At 46.2% G+C, this 22,377-nt stretch overlaps 2 protein-coding genes and 1 non-coding gene across 3 annotated transcripts in view; 1 reads left to right on the top strand and 2 right to left on the bottom strand.

Annotated features, from left to right (window-relative positions):
- COMMD7 (COMM domain containing 7) overlaps nt 1-22,377 on the bottom strand; it is a 911,502-nt gene that overhangs the window by 459,125 nt on the left and 430,000 nt on the right. The window lies entirely within an intron of this gene.
- Nucleotides 1,088-22,377, top strand: part of KIF3B (kinesin family member 3B) — a 54,996-nt gene continuing 33,706 nt past the window's right edge. Inside the window, exon 1 of the mRNA XM_049779176.1 lies at nt 1,088-1,187. The gene's annotated coding sequence lies outside the window, so the exon portion shown is untranslated. The remainder of the gene's footprint in view (nt 1,188-22,377) is intronic.
- Nucleotides 18,181-18,284, bottom strand: LOC126019899 (U6 spliceosomal RNA). The gene has a single exon (XR_007499510.1). It is a non-coding gene; the product is annotated as a U6 spliceosomal RNA (small nuclear RNA).

Raw genomic sequence — 22,377 nt, 5'->3', positions numbered from 1 at the left:
GTGTGCTGCCAACCCCAACTATGGCTCCCCAGGACCCACTGGGAGTGAGCCCAGGAGTGCAGAGACCAGAAGTAGGCCATCAGAACTGCCAGGCATGCCCTCCCCTCGCCTCCTCCGAACAGTTGCTGAACTTTGAACTTTGAACTTTGCTGAAGGCAGTCTTATTTGTATTTGAAACTGATCGCCCTTTCTGCTTTGGAAAGTGTGTTAGCAGGACTGGGCTGGCCCAAAGACCACTGTCGCAGGTAGGACAGAGATGAAGGGAACCAGACTTGGTCTGATCTGAGGACTCAGAGGAGAAAGGAGGATAGAAAGGCAGAAGAAAAGGAAAAAAGAAAGAAAGGTAGGAGAAATATATTTGTGAGACAAACCCCATGGATGTGTGTGAAGGGAGGTGCGGTGGGCATTGAGTGGAAGAGAGAGAGAGAGAGAGAGAGAGAGAGAGAGAGAGAGAGAGAGAGAGAGAGAGAGAGACAAGAGTGATTTCCAATTACAGAACCAAGTAACCAGGTGATTTCTAGGTGGAGCTGTCTCAAAAAAGTTCCAAATGCATGTTAGAAAATGAGACTTTGGGGCCCGGAGAGATAGCACAGCGGTAGGGCGTTTGCCTTACACATGGCTAACTTGCACACATGGCTATCCCAGAACAGACCTGGGTTCGATCCCCAGCATCCATAAGGTTCCCCAAGCCAGGAGTGATTTCTGAGCGCATAGCCAGGAGTAACCCCTGAGCTTCACTGGATGTAGCCCCAAAACAAAAACAAAATACATAATAAAAAAGAAAATAAGGATTTTTTTTTTAAACGCCTTAGGAAAAAGTCGCACAGCATCTGAACTCTCCACCGGGACGACGATCGCAGGTGGGGAAACTGAGGCACGAGATAAGCGCGATGGCGCCTCCAGGTCTCCTGTCACCTGCCTGCCACTCGTCCCTTCTTGGACGGACGGAGAGGACGGGGGCGTGCCGGGCCGGGCTTCCATCTGACAGCCTGTCCGTGTCCGCCGGCGCGCGTGTCGATAAAGTTGTTGAAATTGACGCGGTTGCTAAGGAAGTGGGTCGCCGAGCCGCGTTGCTAAGGAAGTGAGCGGCCGCCCGCAGTCTCTCCCCATCCGGGGAATGCTGCGGGGAATGGCTGAGCCCGGGACCCACCGCCGCCGCCGCCGCCCGCCGTCGGCTCCGGCCGCAGGTGAGTCGGGGGGCCTCCCGGCAATCGCGGGGTACGGCCGCGCCCCGCCTCTGCCCAGGCCGCGAGCCCGAGCATCCTCTGCCCAGCCCTGCTCTGCCCTGCAGCCCGGGCATCCTCCGATCGGCCTGGCCGTGCCTGGGCTCGGGGCTGCGGGTGCGTGCGTCGTGGCCCCCCTCGGGGGGATCGGGAGCCCCGGTCCGGGGTCCGGCTCGCCTGGGAGGCGGGGACAGCCCTGGGGTCCCCCCCCCACGGCCCCTCGTCGCTGCCCCTGGCTCACGGTGTGACCTTGGGCAAGTCCCTGCCCCTCTGCGCTTCAGCCCAATTGGGGGCAGTTGGGGGGTTCGGTCGGTCCCGGTGCGTCCCACCGAACCTGGATGGGCCCAGTGGCTGCGATGAGATGCCGGCGAGTCCCTGACACTCTGAAGGGGGCGAGGGCAATTCTGGGGACACCTGAGATGAGCCCTTGTCACTCGAAGCTGTCCAGAAGGGGGCGAGGGCAATTCGGGGGACACCTAAGGTGAGCCCCCTGGCATTCGAAGCTGCCCTGAAGGAGGCGAGGGCAATTCCAGGGATACCTAAGATGACCCCTGCAACTCGAAGCTGCCCTGAGTGGGGCGAGGGAAATTCGGGGGACACCTGAGATGAGCCCCTGTCACTCGAAGCCGCCCTGAAGAGGGCCAGGGAAATTCTGGGGACACCTAAGATGAGCCCCTGGCACTCGAAGCCGCCCTGAAGGGAGCGAGGGAAATTCTGGGGATATCTAAAATGAGCCCCTGTCACTTGAAGCTGCCCAGAAGGAGGCGAGGGAAATTCGGGGTACACCTAAGATGAGCCCCTGGCACTCGAAGCTGCCCTGATTGGGGCCAGGGAAATTCTGAGGACACTTAAGATGAACCCCTGTTACTCTAAGCTGCCCTGAAGAGGGCAAGGGAAATTTGGGGGACACCTGAGATGCGCGCGGGGCGGGCCCCAGATCACATCTTTGGAAGTCCCAGCGGCTGAGTTGGACGGAGTGTCTTTGGCCTTTCTGACAGGTCTCGGAAAAGCACCCCCTTGCTTAGCCCTCCTTTTTTGGGAAAAAGGGGTTAACGGATCATTCGCAGGAATCCCCAGAGTCCAAAGCATGCATGCCAAGCTTGCCTTGGCAGAGTCACAGGGAATCTCTGCAAGCTTTTTTTTGGAAGCCTATGGGGGTGGCTTGCTGGGCAGGCCTCCTTCCAAGGGTGAGCCGACCTTGATGGAGACAGGACTGAAATTTCTCCACAGCTTCATTCACTAGGCTAGGGGATAGCTCCCGCTGTTGACAGCCCCACACCCTCCATCCCGCCATCCTTACTCTCACCCTTCTGCGGAGCAAGGGGGTGGCCTTCTGAGAGTAGCCTGTATAGGGAACCACTAACGTTAAGCTCAAGGCCTTGGAGATAAGCTGAAGTTATGTTCATTTTCATGTGGGCCCTGCTCCTGCTGACTCGTTCTCAAAATAAATAAATAAATGAGTAAATAGGGCATCTTTATGTCTCTGGGGGAAGTGCTTACATGGTAATAGCTACTTACAAGTTTCTGATTAAGAAGCACTTTTGGGGAGTAGGGGACAAAAGAGATAGAACTATGAGGTGAAGTCTCTTGCCTTGAATGCAGTTGTGGTTGCCACTCTGACTCCACAAAGGATCCACAATGGTCAACAAATGAGTAGATCCTAAACAACAAAAGAAGAAGACAATCCTTTTCATATACATCATGAGAGTTGGGTGATGCCTTAAAAGGATGGTGTGTTAGCTCTTGGGAGCACCAAGTGTGGTCTCTGGCACTGTATAGTCCCCTGAGCATTATATAGGAGTTGGTCTTTTTTTTTTTTTTTTGGTTTTTTTGGGCCACACCCGTTTGATGCTCAGGGGTTATTCCTGGCTAAGCGCTCAGAAATTGCCCCTGGCTTGGGGGGACCATATGGGACGCCGGGGGATCGAACCGTGGTCCTTTCCTTGGCTAGCGCTTGCAAGGCAGACACCTTGCCTCTAGCACCACCTCGCCGGCCCCAGGAGTTGGTCTTTTAAAAAAAAAGTTAAGGAGGCCAGAGAGATAGCATAGAGGTAATGCATTTGCCTTGCATGCAGAAGGACGGTGGTTCGAATCCCGGCATCCCAGATGGTCCCTGAGCCTGCCAGGAGCGATTTATGAGCATAGAGCCAGGAGTAACCCCTGAGCGCTGCTGGGTGTGACCCAAAAAACAAACACAAAATAAATTTAAGGACATCTCATTATAGGGCCTGGGCAGCACCTGGGAACTTGCATTGACTCACCAACCTAGGTGGCCAAGAATTCCCTGGGAGGGACCAGAGCGATAGCACAGCAGGTAGGGCGTTAGCATCCAAAATGGTCCCCTGAGCCTGCCAGGAGTGATTTCTGAATGCAGAGCCAGAAGTAACTCCTGGGTGCCACTGAGACTCCCCTGTGGCTCCCCACCAAAATTAAGAATTCCCTGGGATACTATACTAACTCCCCTCAAAAGATTGCAAGTGTGGAAGCACACTGCCAAGAGTGTATTCAACTACTACTAAGGAAAAGATAATGGTAATAGTAATTTTAAATTTAATCGAAGGGGATGGAACTATAACTCAGTGGTAGGACATTTGCATTCATGTTCCATCCCTGGCATCCCATATGGTCCTCAAGCCTGCCAGGAGTGATTTCTGAGTGCAGAGCCAGGAGTAAGCCCTGAGTACTGCTGAGTAAGGCTCAAAAAAAAAAAAAAAAAAAGCAGTGGACTAATTGTTATCAGAAGGTTCTTTTAGTGGCATTGTGCAGTAATGGCTTAAAAGCATGGAGTCGGGCTGGAGCAATAATAAGCTAGTAGGGTGCTTGTATTGTATGCAGCCAACCTGGGTTTTATCTCTGGTATCGTACATTGTGGAATGGTGGATTCATTCCACAATCCCTAGAGAGGGAAAGGGATTACCATGCCCTCTGTTCAGTAGGACAAGAGATGAAGGTCTGGCAGCAATTCTGATGCAGGAAATAATCCACACACAGTTGGAAAGGAATTAGCAGGCCAGAAACTCCACACTGCAAGCTGTTCACCCACAAGCCAGTCGCTCCACCACATAGAACCATGAGCCTAGATGACAGTTCCTCATCCAGGCTTCCTGAGTAGCCTTTAATGGGATAAACCAAGCCCACCCCATGGGGAGGGGGAAAAAGCCAGATGAGAAAGCAATGGAGAAACATTTTTTGTTTTGGGGCCACACTCGGTGATGCTCAGGAGTCACTCTTGCCAAGCGCTCAGAAATCGCTCCTGGCTTGTGGGACCACAAGGAGGCCAGGGGGAGAGGGTTGAACCTTGGTTTGTTCTAGGCTAGCGCATGTAAGGCAGACGCCTTAGCGTTTGTGCCACTGCTCTGGCCCGGGGAGGGGGGTGGCATCTTTTTAACAAGAAAACCAAAGGAAACAATTGAGAGAAGGCAACATGAGGACCAATAATTAGAAGGCAATATGAGGACCAATTCAAAGACCTCTACCAACAGTATATGGTCCCGAAAATCCTCTAGGATTAATCCCTGAGCACAGGGCCAGAAGTAAGCTCTGAACACAGTTGGGTATGTCCCCAAATGAACTAACTAACTAAAAGGTTCAAATTTGGACCCTGCCACTTCTAGGCTGCAGCCCATTGAACAGTTTACTTCACTTCTTTGTGCTGCACTTTATCATCTCTAAAATGGGAATGATAATAATATCTACTCTGTATGGCCTTACCCTACGAGCAGCATTTGTACCTTGTGTGTGTAAAATGCCCAACGTGTTTGGCAAAGGTATTGCTGTTTGTGCTCAACAGTACACCTGGACTTAGGGTGAATAAAGTATATGCTAATGCCTCTCAGGATGGAGGCATGCCTGAAACAGGAGCGTAATTGTCACATATGAATGCTAGCACTGTAACAGGATTGCCCTGGGAATTGATTCCAACCACAGGAGGCCGGAGAGACAGCACAGCTATAGGGCATTTGCCTTGTATGCAGCTACCTGGGAGGGATCCGGTTTGATTCCCTGTATCCCATATGGTCCCCCAGCCTGCTGGGGTGATTTCTGAGTGCAGAGCCAGGAGTAACCCCTGAGCGCCACCAGGTGTAACTCAAAAATGAACCAATCAGTCAATCAATCAATTTAAAAAGAAAATTTTAATAACAGTCAAAGCTAGGGCTAGGAAAGTGGCACATAGGTCAGGCATGTCATTCCCAATACCCTATAGCCCCTGGCCTCTGAGGTCTGCTGGGGGTAGCCATGGAGGAGCCCTTTAAGTACCTCTTAATGTGCTCAAGTTACCCTGGTGATTCCTCAGTACCATCATATTCTTGAGTTCTAGTTTTTATTTTTTTAAATTTTTTGTTTGTTTTGGTTTTGGGTCACGCCCAGTGGCGCTCAGGGGTTACTCCTGGCTCTGCGCTCAGAAATCGCTCCTGGCAGGCTTGGGGGACCATATGGGATGCCAGGATTCCAACCACAATCTGTCCTGGGACTGCTGCCTGCAAGGCAAACACCCTATAGCTATCTTCTGGCCCTTTGAGTTCTAGCCTTGAACTATCTGCCTCAGTTGGCTGATCATCTCCAGAAGTAGCTCCCTGGGCCCCTGAATATTATCAGTGAGACTTCACCCATCTTTTGTTTTGTTTTTGGGTCACACCCGGCAGCACTCAGGGATTAATCCTGGCTCTCTATGCTCAGAAATCATTCCTGGCAGGCTTGGGGGGACATATGGGATTTTGGGATTCGAACCACCATCCTTCTGCATGCAAGGCAAATGTACTACCTCCATGCTATCTCTCCAGCCCCAACCCATCATCATATTTTTTTAAATAATATCTTTATTTAAGCACCATGATTACAAACATGATTGTAGTTGGTTTCAGTCATGTAAAGAACAGCCCCCCTTAACCAGTGCAATATTCCCACCACCAGTGCCCCTCATCTTTTTTCCGCACTTTGTACCTGTATTCGAGACAAGCATTCTATTTTTCTCACTTATTAACATTGTCATGATGTTAGTGTAGTTATTTGTCTAACAGCATTCACCACTCTTTTTTGTTTGTTTGTTTTGTTTTGATTTTTGTTTTTTTTTTTTGGGTCACACCTGGCAGCCCTCAGAGGTTACTCCTAGCTCTAGGCTCAGAAATCGCTCCTGGCAGGCTCGGGGGACCATATGGAATACCACCGACCTTCAGCATGCAAGGCAAATGCCTTACCTTCATGCTATCTCTCCAGTCCCGTCACCACTCTTTGTGATGAGCTTCATATCGTGAGCCAGTTCTTCCAGCCCTCATCTCTATCCTTTATTTATTTGTTTGTTTGTTTGTTTTTGGTTTTAGGGCCACACCCAGCAGCGCTCAGGGGCTACTCCTGGCTCTATGCTCAAAAATCACCCCTGGCAGGCTCGGGGGACCACATGAGATGCTGGGATTCGAACCACTGTCCTTCTGCATGCAAAGCAAAAGCCCTACCTCTGTGCTATCTCTCTGGCCCCATTATTTTAAAATTAATGAATAGAGGGGAAAAATGGAAACTGGTAGAAGGATGCCAGCTCAGTCACTAGACTAAATCACCTACTAAGGAGCACAGAGGAGGGACACAGATAAGCCCTATCTCCTGTGTCAAGAACTTGACAGCTTACTTTGCATATTACTGGCCTGTGAAAGGACTTCTTTGAGTAAACTATATTTGGTGCTGGCTCCATTGTAGAATCCAACCACCAACCCCTATTTCTTCCAGATCCCTACACTTTTTTTATTTTGAAATGATAGCCAGCAGTGCTCAGGGCTTACTCTGGTTCTGGACTCAGGGATCACTCACTAATGGGGAACTCAGAGGGACCATTGGGGTGAGAGGGATCGAACCTGGGTTGGACATGCGCAAAGCAGGTACCCTACCTATTGTACTTTCACTCTGGCCCCAGTGTCCTGTATTTCTGCAAGGTGTGTGGCTTAGAAGCCTCCATTTGGTTTCTCTGAGATCCTTTTATTCACCAACTTACAGGTCTGTGAGAAAGGACCTGCACAATGCTGGTCACCATCCCCGTGTTCTACTGATGTTGTGTGGTGGTTTACAAAAATATTGAGGGGTCAGAGTGACATAGTATAGTAGCAGGATGTTTGCCTTGCACACGGCCAACCTGGGACCAACCCTTCCTGGTTTAATTCCCGGCATCCTATATGGTTCCCCCAAGCCTGCCAGAAGCAATTTCTGAGCACTGATTGAGGAGTAACCTCTGAGTGCCGCTAGGTGTGGCCCCAAAACAAACAACAAACAACCAAAACAAATGCAAAAATATTGAAAGGTGTCATCACCCATTGTATTATAAAACCTCTGCATGGACGGGACCTCCAGACTCTGAACCCCTATTAAAAAATGTTTTTGATTTTGTTTTGCTTTGTTTTGTTTTTGGGCCACACCCAGTGGTGCTCAGGGGTTACTTCTGGCTCTGTGCTCAGAAATCGATCCTGGCAGCCTCAGGGGACCAGTGGGATGACAGGAATTGAACCCAGGTTCATCCCGGGTTGGCTATGCACAAGGCAAATACCCTACTAGTGTACTATCTCTCTGGCCCCTAAAAAATTTTTTTTAATATTTTTAATTATTATTTATTGAGAGGGTCACACTCAGGGATGCTCAGGGGTTACTCCTGGCTCTGTGCTCAGAAATTGCTTCTGGCTTGGGGGACCATATGGAATGCCAGGAATCGAACTGGGGTCTGCCCTGTGTTGGTTGCATGCAAAGCAAACACCCTACTGCTGTGCTATCACTCCAGTCCCCTTTTATAATAATTTTTGTTCGGTTTGGTTTGGTTTTTGGGTCACATCCGGCAGTGCTCAGGGGCTACTCCTGGTTCTACGCTCAGAAATTGGCCCCTGGCAGACTTGGGGCACCATATGGGATTCTGGGATTCGAACCACAGTCCTGCATGCACGGCTAATGCTCTACCGCTGTGCTATCTCTCTACCCTCCCCCCCTTCTTTTTTTTTTAATAATTTTTAAATTGAATTACTTTGAGAAAGTTGTTCATGATTGAGCTTCAGTCATGCACCCATTCAGTCGTGAATGGATCAGTCATCCACCATGTCTAACATCCATTTTTACACATAGGGGATGGAGGGAAAGAAGCTGGCCCATTTCACATAAGCATGTGAGCCGCACAGCCGCTTTAGACATCCACCATTTGCTGAATACCTGGAATCCATTAGGCATGCTCAGGCCTGTGATTTGATGGTGGGGATGTAGCTGAGGTCCTTATTACAGACTCCTCACATTCTAGTGCAGAGGCTCCCAGACTTACTTGACTACCGTCCCCTTTTCAGAAAAAAGTATCACTAGTGCCCCTGGAAATCTTTTTCCCTTGAATAAACAGAGGGCTCCCACACCCCCATTAGCATTTGAGGTTAATTCCTGTCCCTTAGATGATTTCTGTGGTCTCTGGGGGTCAATATGCCACCCATTAATGGTTATTCTAGTGATAGCAATGGAAAAATACACCAGTAAATGAACAAAGTAAATTGGAGAGGAATAAATACTGTGAGGACTTGACATCGTGGAAAGTACAGTAGATGTGACATTAAGGAGAGTAACTGCTCAAAGGCTTGGAAGCTGCTACTTTATGGGGTGCTTAGAAAAGGCCTCTCTGTAAGGTGTCCTGAAATTTGCTATCAAGAAGTCTGAAAAGGTTCAGAGCATTTGCAAAGGTAGCTTGGAAGCTGGAGAGATAGTACAGCAGTTAAGGCACTTGTTATGCATGGCTCTGGTTTAGTCCCCAGTGCTTCATATGGTTCCCTGAGCATGTCTAGAAAGAGCCCCAGAATGCAGCTATATGTGCCTCAAACCACCCCTGTTCCCCCAAAACGTGGGAGAAAACAGCTAAGATAAAGACACTGAAGTGGGTAGTTTGGTCATTTCTGGGAACATCAAGAAGGCTGAAAGTGATTGGTGTGGGCATTGAGAATGGAGAATTGGGCTGATGTGAAGTTGGGGATGAGGTCACAGATGTTATAGACTTTTAGGCCAGAGAAAGGAATTGACTAGTTTGTTTTGGCCTGACCCAGCGATGCTCAGGGCTTACTCCCAGCTCTGTATCCAGGGATCACTCCAGGTAGGCTCAGGGGTCCATATGGATGCTAGCGATTGAACTTGGGGTCTACCACCTACAAATCAAACACCCTATTCACTGTACTATTTCTTTGGCCCCAGGAATTAAAATTTTATTCTAAAAGTAATGGAAATGTGTTGAAGACTCTAAGAAGGTATATGATATGAGCTAGTTTTTATTTTTTAATTTTTGTTTTTTGTTTTTTGGGTCACACCCGGCAGCGCACAGGGGTTACTCCTGGCGCTCTGCTCAGATATCGCTTCAGGGGACCATAGGGATGCCGGGATTCGAACCACTGTCCTTCTGCATGTATCCATGCTATCTCTCCAGCCCTGATATGAGCTAGTTTTTGTTGATTAAAATTAAACATTTTTTACTCCTTATCACACCATATAGACCCCCAAACACCACTAGTAGTGACCCAAGAGCACCACTGGCTGTGGCTCTGAAACAAAAATAAAAAACTATGTGACCAGAGAGATAGCACAGTGGTAGGTATTTGCCTTGCTCTCAGCTGATCCAGGACAGACAGTGGTTCAAATCCTGGCATCCCATATGGTCCCCTGTTTTTTTTTTTTTTTGGGCTTTTGGGCCACACCCGGTAACGCTCAGGGGTTACTCCTGGCTATGTGCTCAGAAGTTGCTCCTGGCTTGGGGGACCATATGGGACACCAGGGGATCGAACCGTGGTTCGTCCAAGGCTAGCGCAGGCAAGGCAGGCACCTTACCTTCAGCGCCACCGCCCGGCCCCGGTCCCCTGTTTTATGGTCCCCCATGCCTGCCAAGAGCAAGTTCTGAGCACAGAGCCAGGAGTAGCCTCTGACTGCTACCAGGTGTGACCCAAAACCAAAAGAAAAAAATCAAAAACTACTTTGGCCTCTCTCTATATGATTAATGATTTACCAGGGGGCACAAGCATGGTATCTCTGAAGCCTGAAAGATAATAGAGCTGGTAGGGCACTTACCTTGCACTCAGCAGTCCTAAGTTTGATCCCTGTTCCCCATATGATCCCCTGGCCTTGCCAATAGTGATCCCTGAGCACAGCCAGGAGTAAGCTCTAAGCACAATAGGATGTGCCCTCTTCCAAATAAATAAAAATAAGAACACTGATTTAAAAAAAAAAAAGAATGGGGGGCCGGGCGGTGGCGCTGGAGGTAAGGTGCCTGCCTTGCCTGCGCTAGCCTAGGATGGACCGCGGTTTGATCCCCCGGCGTCCCATATGGTCCCCCAAGCCAGGAGCGACTTCTGAGCGCATAGCCAGGAGTAACCCCTGAGCGACAAATGGGTGTGGCCCAAAAAAAAAAAAAAAAAAAGAATGGGGGGCAGAGAGATAGCATGGAGGTAAGGTGTTTGCCTTTCATGCAGAAGGTCTGTGGTTTGAATCCCGGCATCCCGTATGGTCCCCGAGCATGTCAGGAGCGATTTCTGAGTGTAGAGCCAGGAGTGACCCCTGAGTGTAGCCAGGTATGACCCAAAAACCAAAAAAAAAGAAAAAAAAAAAAGAAAAAGAATGATATCTTTGGGCTGACGCTCCAGGCACACACACAGAGTACAGAGCCTGTTTTGTCCTAATACCCAGTATCAATGGCCCACAAACCAACTAACAGACAGAATGGCAAACTGTATTTTTTTTTTTTTTTTTGGTTTTTAGTTTGTTTGTTTGGTTGGTTGGTTTTTGGGTCATACCCGGAAGCACTCGGGTTACTCCTGGCTCTAAGGTCAGAAATCACTCCTGGCAGACTCGAGGGACCATATGGAATGCCAGGATTCGAACCACCATCCTTAAGCGTCTAAAGCAAACGCCCTACCGCTGTACTATCTTTTGCCCCAGCAAACTGTTTGGAAATCAGAAGCAAAGTAAGAGCTTCTGTTGGCCCTCTAAGGGGGATGGCAGTGAGATGGTGAGAGAAGGTTTGGGGATGTGTTTCCAAGATGGAACCCATAGGATGTGGGAGGGAGAGGCAGGGACTATAGGAATCAAGAATGACCCCTGGGGTTGGGGCCTAAGTAGTTAAGGATTGGACCATAGGACCACACAATGGTAAGGTATTCAGTGAAGAAGACATGGCCGTTGCTTTCTCAGAATCTCATGGTGGAGAGACCCAGGTTGTAAGCATCATGCCAGATCGATCATCTCTGTGGAGGAAAACCCAGATTACACTGCAAGAAGTCAGCCTGGAGCAACTCCTGAGAGCCTCCACCCACTGTGGACAAATAAAAGCCTTGCCTCTCTCGAAGTTGGGTCCCTTTGCCAGCTTGTGGAGCAGGAGCAGCAGGCACAGGCTGTGCCAGGACAGTCAGTGTCTCTCAACCTCATGCTGTTGGTATTGCTGTCCTGACTCAAGATCTTGGCTGCTAAAGCTGTAAAGAGGCTGTCCAGCTCAGAAAGAGCACAGGATCCCTAGAGAAATCACTCTCAGGGACTCAGGTTGCCATGGTCTCCCTGCCAACCCAGTTCTTTCCCTGGAGCAACATTGCTAAAGTTGCAAAGCTTTTGCTTTGGAAATCCCTTGAAAAGCTGTGTGCTGCGCCAGAATTCCTGGAGGATCCTTGAATGGAGTATCTGTCTGAACAAGGGAATTCAGGCCTCCCTTTCACTATGCTAGTAAATGCACTTGCACATTTAAACTACTCTGTGGAGACACAACATTCTGCTTAACAAGTCTGATAAGCCTACTGTGTGACTTGCATGGCTTTACAGTTTAGAAACTATTGCCTGTGCATTCTCATTTATTAATGTTCCCACTTAATTTTTTTGTTCTGGTCCCAGGACACTGGCATGATTAAGAGGGGCAGTAGCGGACTATTGTAATTATATATGAGCAATGGGGGGCACTTTTTGATTGTTTGCATAAAGAAAGTAGATTTCCAGGGAGACTGAGTGGCCTTAAAAAGTAGGTCTTTGCTTCTCAAAGTGTGTTCCCTTTGGTTTGTTAGAAATGCAAAATTTCATCTGAGATTTTGCAAACCAGTTTGCATGTTGCCAAGATGCTGGTTGTTTTCTGTCCTCATTAAGGTTGAGATGCACTTGTTAGTATTAACTAAAAAACCCCAGGGTTGTTAAAGATAATGAGAAGCCAGTAATAACGAACACATGTTGAACCACGCACTGTTCTAAGACTATGCTTGTCTCCTTTAGTCCTTACATGGCTACTATTTGTACGTGGCTATTAATCTCACTTGTCGGAGAGGAGAGGAGAAGGGAGGGGAGTGGTAGGGAGGGGAGAGGAGAGGCACAGAAAAGACTTGCTCAGATGATTGTATGCCAAGCCCATTGCTCTCTCCTCCCACATGTGCCTGTTTTTCAGGTGGGACAGTGTATCCCTGATGTCAAAAGTTACTTGGGGAACTTTTAACATTTATATTTTATTTTTCTGGTGATGCTCAGGGACCTTTAAGTGCCAGGAATGAAACTGGATTAAAACAGAGTTGGTAACGTGCAAGGCAAGCTGTGTAACTCCTTTGCCATCCCTCTGGCTGAGTTTCTTTTCTTTTCTTTTTTCTTCTTTCTTCTCTTCTTTCTTCTTCTTCTTCTTCTTTTCTCTTCTTTCTTCTTTCTTCTTCTTCTTTCTTCTTTCTTTCTCTTCTTTTCTTCTCTTTCTTCTTCTTTCTTCTTTCTTCTTTCTTCTTTCTTCTTCTTTCTTCTTTCTCTTTTTCTTTCTTCTTTTTTCTCTCTTTCTTCTTTCTTCTTCTCTTTCTTCTTTCTTTTTTTCTTTCTTTTTTTTTTTTTTTCTTCTTCTTCTTTTTCTTCTTCTTCTTCTTCTCTTCTTTCTTCTCTTCTTCTTTCTTCTTTCTTCTTTTCTTTCTTTCTTTCTTCTTTCTTCTTTCTTCTTTTTCTTCTTTCTTCTTTCTTCTTTCTTCTCTTCTCTTTTCTTTCTTCTTTTCCTTCTTTCTTCTTTCTTCTCTTCTTCCTTCTTCTTCTTCCTTCTTCCTTCTTCTTCTCTTCTTCTTCTTCTTCTTCTTCTTCTTCTCCTTCTCCTTCTTCTTCTTCTTCTCTTCTTCTTCTTCTCTCCTTCTCCTTCTTCTCCTTCTTCTCCTCCTTCTCCTTCTCCTTCTCCTTCTCCTTCTCCTTCTCCTTCTCCTTCTCCTTCTCCTTCTCCTTCTCCTTCTTCTTCTTCTTTTTAATTGGGCCACAGCCCAAGATGCTCAGGGGTTACTCCAGGCTCTGCACTCAAGAATCACTCCTGCAGAACCAGAGTGATAGCATAGCCGTAGGGTGTTTGCCTTCATGCAAACACTGACCTGGGCTAGAGAACCGGGTTCAATCCTCTGCATCCTATATAGTTCCCCAAGCCTGCCAGGAGCGATTTCTGAGAGCAGAGCCAGGAGTAACCCCTGAGTGCCTGCCGGTGTGGCCCAAAACCCCCCAAAAAATAGAACCACTTCTGGTGGTGCTCAGGAGACCATATGGGATGTTGTTGATTAAACCCAGGTCAGCCATGTGTAATTCAAGTGTTCTACCCACTGTACTATTGCTCCTGCCTCTGGCAGCTATTTCTAAATTCTGTTTTTAGTGTTTTTGTTTGTTTGTTTGGTTGGTTGGTTTTTGGGTCACACCCGCCAGTGCCATGGGGTTACTACTGGCTCTGTGCTCAGAAATCGCAGAAATCGCTCCTGGCAGACTCCAGGGACATATGGGATGTCAGGAATCAAACCTGGGTTTATCCTGGGTTGCCAAATGCCCCGCTGATGTGCTATCGTTCCAGCCCCCTAAATGCTGTTTTTTAGGAGTGACATCACAGAATCAGAGATAGTGCAGTGGTAAACTGCTTGACTTGCAGATACCCAAATCCCCTTACCCTTTTAGGTCTCTGACACCTAAGATGTTATCTCAGTTTCTTCCTACCTTTCCTGAGCACCAGTTAGGAGTGAGCCCAGAGCACTGTCAGGTGTGGTCCAGAAATCAACAACAAAGTGATTTCCAAGCACTTTTGAAGCCACTTAGGGGAAACCCTTTCTTATCTACTTAAACTAACTTTAGGTGCCAGGTTACTTTCTTAATTGGCAGCACACATATTCAAATGATAAACTAAGTTAGACCCCTCAGAGGGGTCTAAATCAAGTCTGTAAGTGCTTAATGGAGGAATGGGTTCTAAAGCAATTAGTAGCTTGTGGTGTGGCCTGGGGCTAGTAATTCAGCCTCTTTGGGACCTTTTTTTCCCTATGCAAACTAAGGGTGTGGGACCTTTTCCAGGGTCCTTCCCTCCAGCCCTATCTGAGAGTGGTTGTGCGTTGAGTTGTATAATACTCTCTTTTTCCCCCTGATGACTTCATTCTGGACCTTTTCCCAGACTTTGTAGGGTGGTGCTGTTCGAGCCTAGTTCTTGGCAGTAGAAGATCATCACAATGAGCTCATCAGCATCTCACATCTGCACCACAGTTTGGGACCTTCATGTTTTCAGGCGCTGTTAATCATGGTAACACATTGTGTCTCCTCACTAAGTCACACTGATAGCAGACATTGAGCTCTTCACACACACACACACACACACACACACACACACACACACACACACACACACACACACACACCCACACACACACAGAGGCAGCTCTATCTTTAGGATGCTAAGTTATTTACATCCTTCGCTGCATTCGAGAGCACCAGTGAGCATAGTGTTGAGTGGGGTGTGGTTTTTATTTTTAAAGTTTTTGGCAAGATCTTTGCAGCATTGCATTTTGTCATATTTGAGTTTAGTAAATAACTGGAGATAGGGAAAGAGTAATTGTAATAGATTATTGAGAGTTGGAGTTTTAATTCAACTACTACTATTTATTTCGAAGTCCTTCACACTACTTGTAGTGGTGATTTCAAGAAGAACTTTTGGGGCCCGGAGAGATAGCACAGCGGTGTTTGCCTTGCAAGCAGCCAATCCAGGACCAAAGGTGGTTGGTTCGAATCCCGGTGTCCCATATGGTCCCCCGTGCCTGCCAGGAGCTACTTCTGAGCAGACAGCCAGGAGTAACCCCTGAGCATTGCCGGGTGTGACCCAGAAACCAAAAAAAAAAAAAAAACAAAAACAAAAAACTTTTGAACTTGTATGTGTGTGACATAAATTAAACAGCACCTAAAAGCTCATAGCAGGGCCAGAGAGATAGCATAGTGGTAGGGCATTTGCCTTGCAAGCAGCTGACTCAGGACCAAGGGTGGTTTGAATCCCGGCATCTCATATGGTCCCCTGTGCCTGCCAGGTGTGATTTTTTGAGCACAGAGCCAGGAGTAACCCCTGAGTGTTGATGGGTGTGGCCCAAAGACCAAAAAAAAAAAAAAAAAAAGGCTCATAGCAATGTCTTCAGCTTAGTGGATTGCAGTAATCATTGCACTACATATTTTTCAGTAACCTAAGTCAAAAGAAAAAAAAAATCTAGCTAGGGGCTGGAGAGAAAGCATGGAAATAAGACATTTGCCTTGCATGCAGAAGGACGGTGATTCGAATCTCAGCATCCCATATGGTCCCCCGAGCCTGCGGGGGGGGGGGGGGGCGATTTCTGAGTGTAGAGCCAGGAATAGCCCCTGAACGCTGCTGGGAGTGACCCAAAAACCAAAAAGAAGAAAAAAAAAAAGCAAAGGAAAGGAAAAAAAGGAAAGAAAAGAAAAGAAAGAAATCTAGCTAGTAAATTATAAAAAATTCCATCCAGGGCTGGAGAGATAGCATGGAGGTAGGGCATTTGCCTTGCATGCAGATAGTTCAAATCCCAGCACCCCATATGGTCCCCTGAGTGCTGCCGGGTGTGACCCAAAAACAAAAACAAAGAAAAGAAAAGAAAAAATTCCATTCAGGTAAGATAAATCCTTAGTTCCATTTACTTAAGATAACCACAGAAAGGGGCTGGAGCGATAGCACAGCATAACAGTACAGCATTTGCCTTGCAGGAAGCCGGCCTGGGTTCTATTCTGGCATCCCATATGGTCCCCTAAGCCTGTCAGGGTTGATTTCTGAGTGTATAGCCAGGAGTAACCCCTGAGCGCTGGCAAATGTGGCCCCCAAAAAACAAAACTAAAAGATAATCACAAAAAGATGGTTCTTAGTGGTATAGGGTTACTGCTGTTTGTTTTTATTTTGTGGTTTTATCTCAAAATATGCAGGAAAGGGGCTGGAGAGATAGCATGGAGGTAGGGTATTTGCCTTGCATGCAGAAGGATGGCGGTTCAAATCCCAGCATCCCATATGGTCTCCCGAGCCTGCCAGGAGTGATTTCTGAGCATAGAGCCAGGAGTAACCCCTGAGTGCAGCCAGGTGTGATCCAAAAAAACAAACAAACAAACAAAAAAATGCAGCAAACTAGCCAAAGAGAGAGTACAGCAGGTAGGATGTTTACCTTTCACAGGGTGACCTGGGTTCAATCTTCAAAATTTCATGTTCCCCTCACATCCACCTGGAGTGATTCCTGAGTGTAGAGCCAGGAGTAACCCCTGAGCACTGTTGGGTATTATTCCAAACCAAAAAAAATTCAAACCCAAAACCAATATATGCAGTAACAAGGGGCCAGAGTGATAATACAGAGTAACCTTGCAGAAGGCTAACTCCAGTGTTCACACCCTGGCACTATATTTAGCCAAGCACTGCTGGAAGTAACCCCAAGCACCACTGGGAGTGGCTCAAACACTCAAAATCTTCAATAACAAGTCAGATTCTAGCTTAAGGGATATATAATGCTTTTTCATCTGTATTTCTTTAATTGCTGCCAGCATTTAAAAATAGAATTTTTTTTGATTATGAAAATAATGTATTTCTTGGGCTGGAGAAACAGTACTACTGGTAAGGCATTTTGCCTTGCACATAGCCAACCTGGATTTCATCCCTGAAACCACATAATGGTTCCCAAAGACCAGCCAGGAGTCAACCTTGAGCACTGTTAGGTGTGGCCTCCAAAAAAAACGAACAAATGAACAAAACAAAACTTCAAGTAAACAAAAAGATATGGGAATATATATTTCTATTGAGAAAAATCTTTAAAATATTAAGTGAAAGTTGTGGGGTTTTTTTTTGTTTGTTTGTTTGTTTGGGTTTTTTTTTTTTTTGGTCACACCCAGCAGCGCTCAGGGGTTACTCCTGGCTCTATGCTTAGAAATCGCTCCTGGCAGGCTCGGGGGACCATATGGGATGCCGGGATTCAAACCACCGTCCTTTTGCATGCAAGGCAAACGCCCTACCACCATGCTATCTCTCCAGCCCCCCTATTAGGTTTTCTTGTTAATTGTATGAAAAGAAAGCTTTTGGGGCTGGAGAGATAGCACAGCGGTAAGGCATTTTTGCCTTGCATGCAGCCAACCCAGGGTGGACCCAGTTTCGATTCCCAGCATCCCATATGGTCCCCTGAGCCTGCCAGGAATGATTTCTGTCTAGGTATTATGGACTTTATCATGACAGCTTACACCATGGACCCAAGGAGGAGCTATTTCTGAGTGCAGAGCCAGGAGTAACCCCTGAGCGTCACCATGTGTGGCCCAAAAACTCAAAAGGAAAAGAAAAGAAAAGCTTTTCTAATAGTACAGGTGGACATGGATAAGGCAAATACTATGGACACAGTTGACTAACTCTCATCAGACAAGCTGGTATGGAAACAGTCTTGAACTTTGGAGCAGGAAGACCTGGTTTCTTGCTTGCTTTGCCACTTCTTATCTCAGTGAGCCTTGCTACTTCCCTGTCTGCTTTCAGGTTCTTTCTCCTGTTAATTGGGTCAGGGAAGAAGCACCTCCTGTGGGCTGACACACTGTGTGCTTTTCCTTATCACACAAGCCCTACCCCAAGGAGCAAGGGATTAGATCCTATTTTACAGATAAGGAAATGGGTTTAGTGGGGGAAAGGAAGCTGCAGGCCTCAAAAGGTTAAAAGGGCTTCAATCCTGGTTTATTCCTTACATTTTTTTTTAAATATGGAATGCACTTCACAAATTTGTGTGCCATCCTTGTGCAGGGGCTATGCTAATCTTCTCTATATTGTTCCAGTTTTAGTATATGTGCTGCCATGTGGCCTTCTATTTAGATACAGATATTTTTTTTCCTGAGGCTAAGTGAGGAGGGTGTTTACTTACTTGCCTTATACCTCAGGAGTGATCCTTGAGCACAGAGCTAGGAGTAATCCTTGAGCATAGCCAGGTAGGATCCAAATACCAGAACTAAAATAAATATGGAATTTTCTATGGCTTTCTATCCAGTTGATTAAAATGAAAAGTTTTTTTTATCATACCTATGTCACTGCAGCCACTACTCATAATGATAGGAGTAGCCCAGAGGATCAGGAACACACCAGTAGATGGAGATAATGCATGATTATAATCATGTGTTCTGAGAAATGCATAGTAGGAGGTCTTGGGTGATTGGGACCACTGTTATCTATTCCTGTGGTTCATCATTCACTGATGCATTGAGCACATATGCAATGATGTGTTTATTTAGTCTTCAAAAATAAAATCTTGTGCCAGAGAGATAGTCCAGAGGTTAAGGCACTTACCTTGCATGTAGATGTAGCTGCAACATTGCTTTGAATACTGGCATCACTTATGCCCCCCCACCGTGTGATTTCTAAGTCACACTTCCTGGAGTGACCCCCCCTAAACTATTTTGTCACATGTTACATCATGGATAAGAACATTATGCTGGATGAAAAAAAGCCAACACAAAAGAACAGATAAAAAGGACCCCACTTACATAAATCTGTCATGGAGATAGGACGTTGAATGGCAGTTTCCAGGGACTAGGGAGTAGATGGGAGTAGTTATGTTATGGGCTTTCTAAAATGGGTAATACAACCACCCAGAAGTGCTAGAACAATGGGCAATACATCAGTAGCCCTGGATATAATTAATGGCTCTTTCTGTTTGTTCATTTACTAAAGGCAGATTTTTGGAGCTGCAGGCCAGATAAATTTATAGTATAGTATGTAAGGTTTAGCTTCAGAAATATTTGTTTAAGTCGGGGGGGGGGGAATAGGAGTGATAATGCACAGGTAGGGGCTTTGTTTTGTGTGTAGCTGACCCAGGTTCAATCACTATCATCCATGTGGTCCCCATCATTGCCAGGAGTAATTCCTGAGTACAGAGCCAGGAGTAACCCCTGAGCAGAGAGTTGCTGGGTGTGGCTCCTAAGCCAGTAAATAAATATTTGAGGAGGGTTGGAGAAATAATATAGGGGTTAAGGGATCTGCTTTACACCTAGATGACCCAGGTTTGTTCCTGGAATCACATATGGTCTCTTGAGTACCACCAAGAGTGATTCCTGAATACTGAGGAGTGACCCCTGATACTCAGGACTAAGCCCTGAGTATCAACAAATATAGCCCTAAAATAAAAAATAAAATAAAAATATTTGGGTTTTGGGACCGGAGAGATAGCACAGTGGTAGGACGTGTTTCCCTTGCATGTGGCCAACCCCAGAGAAACCTGGGTTCAATCCCTGCAAACCATATGCATTCCATATGGTTCTCCAAGCCTGCCAGGAGTGATTTCTGACTGCAGAGCCAGTCGTAATTTATGAGCACTGCCGGGGGTGGCCCAAAAACAAAAATAAAATTGGGGTTTTGTTTTGGGGCCATATTCTGCAGTGCTCTGGGCTTACTCCAGGATCTGCATCAAGAATTGCTCCTGGGCCCGGAGAGATAGCACAGCGGCGTTTGCCTTGCAAGCAGCCGATCCAGGACCAAAGGTGGTTGGTTCGAATCCCGGTGTTCCATAGGGTCCCCTGTGCCTGCCAGGAGCTATTTCTGAGCAGACAGCCAGGAGTAAGCCCTGAGCACCGCCGGGTGTGGCCCAAAAACCAAAAAAAAAAAAAAAAAAAAAAAAAAAGAATTACTCCTAGCAGGTTCAGGGAAAGCAGATGGCATGCAGGAGATTGAATTCAGTTTGGCTGTATGCAAGGCAAGTGTCCTCCTGTACTATCAATCTAATCTCATATATATATATATATATATATATATATATATATATATTGGTAGTGCTGCAAATCAAACTCAGGGTCTTACACTAGCAAGGCATATTCTCTGCCAGTGAGTTTCACCCCGAGCCTTTGTTTGTTTGTTTAGGATTTGGGGGAGGGCACACTCAGGAGTAACTCTTGACTCTGTACTCAGAAATTACTCTTGGCAGATTTGGGGGACCATATGGGTTGCTGAGGATTGAACCTGAGTTAGTCATATGCAAGGCAAATGCCTTACCAGCTGTGCTATATATAGCTCCAGCCATTCTACGCCTTTATATGTGGCTTATTATATAAGTCAAACTGATTTTGAGTTCCAACTGTGCCACTTAATTGCTCTGTGACCTTGAGAAATTATTTTCTCTGAGTTTGTCTTTTTTATTTTTATTTTTATTTATTTATTTATTTATTTTTTTGGTTTTTGGGCCACACCCTGTGACGCTCAGGGGTTACTCCTGGCTATGCGCTCAGAAGTTGCTCCTGGCTTCTTGGGGGACCATATGGGACACCAGGGGATCGAACCTCGGTCCGTCCTAGGCTAGCGCAGGCAAGGCAGGCACCTTACCTCCAGCGCCACCGCCCGGCCCTGTTTTTTTTTTTATTTTTAATATGGGCTAGGGGCCAGAGTATAGTGCAATGGGTAGAGCCTTTGCATGCTTCTGCCCTGGGTTTGATTCCCAGCATCCCTGCTGGGATGTAATTACTGCTAGGAGTAATTCCTGAGTGTAAAGCCTATAGAAACCTCTGAGCATTGCCAAACAAACAAACAAACATGCAACAAACATTGGGCTAATACCCATTCATAAAGAAATTTTGTTGGTTAGCTGAAAAGTGCACATTTAAAACTCTTACTATTTTTAAATTGTGACTGTTGAAAACAGCAAAACATCAGACCCTCATCAATTCTGAATAATTATTCTCCAGACTTGAATACCTTTTTTTTTATTCATTGTGTATCTTATTGTTGTTGCTATTGTTTTTTTTTATTGTAGTCAAAGTGGATTACTTTCTTTCACATTAATCAGACTTGAATACCTTTTAAAAATAAATGTCTTGGGGCCAGAGAGATAGCACAGCCATAGGGTGTTAGCCTTGCATGCTACTGACCAGGACTGATGGTCCTGGTGGTTCCATTCCCAGCATCCCATATGGTCCCCCAAGCATGCCTGGAGTGATTTTCTGAGTGCAGAACCAGAGTCACCCCTGAGCACCACCGGGTGTGACCAAAAGACCAAAAAAATAAAAATAAGTATTGGAGGAGCTGGAGAGATAGCACAGCGGTAGGGCCTTTGCCTTGCAAGCAGCTGGCCCAGGACTAACAGTGGTGGCCAGGAGCGATTTCTGAGCACCACCAAGTGTGGCCCAAAAACCAAAAAAAAAAAAAAAAAAAAAAGTTTTTTAAGAAGCTTCATAACTGGATGCACAAAAAGTTCTCCCTCCTCTCTCTCTCTCTCTCTCTCTCTCTCTCTCTCTCTCTCTCTCTCTCTCTCTCTCTCTGCTCTCTTCCTCTGTTTTCATTTTTTTCTTATTTAAGTCATAAAATGATGAGAGAGCATGGCTCCAGTTTGAATTTATTTTTTTATTATTGCCTGTGACCTCTCCAGGTCTCTTTCCACATAGGTAGCCTGTATTCCCATCAAGGGATTAGACTGTTTGTTCCTAAAGAAAAGCAAGCTTTATTGTCTCCCCTGTGTCCATGGAGATAAGAAACAAAGTACACGCACCTTTCACCTGTCCCAAAGTCAGAAAAAAAGGCAACAGATTTACTTGCATTCTCCCATGACCAATATTGTGTGCATTTCCTGAGTGTTAAACGAAGACACGCATTTAACACTTACTGGCTTATTTAATCATCAAACTGTTCTTCAAAGTAGGTATTATTGACACTGTTTTATGGAAATAACACTATATTATCAAGGTTTTTAGAGCTATTACGTAGCCTGGTAAGAATCTAAACCCTGATGTATTGAATACTAAAGCTCTTTAATTGGGACTTTAAAGATACTCCTTCCTCCCCTTCTACCCCCTTTTCTCTACACATGTGAGCCTGAATTACACTAGAGTTACTCTTTTTGGTAGCCTGCCTATCTTCAACTCTACAAATGTCATGAACATTATCCCATGTACCTTAGAGATTTGTTGCGTTTATTTAACT

Source organism: Suncus etruscus, chromosome 9 (genome assembly GCF_024139225.1).
Source record: "Suncus etruscus isolate mSunEtr1 chromosome 9, mSunEtr1.pri.cur, whole genome shotgun sequence".
Lineage (NCBI taxonomy): Eukaryota > Metazoa > Chordata > Mammalia > Eulipotyphla > Soricidae > Suncus > Suncus etruscus.
Note: the sequence above shows the minus strand (reverse complement) of the source record. Positions and strands in the feature narration are given on the sequence as shown.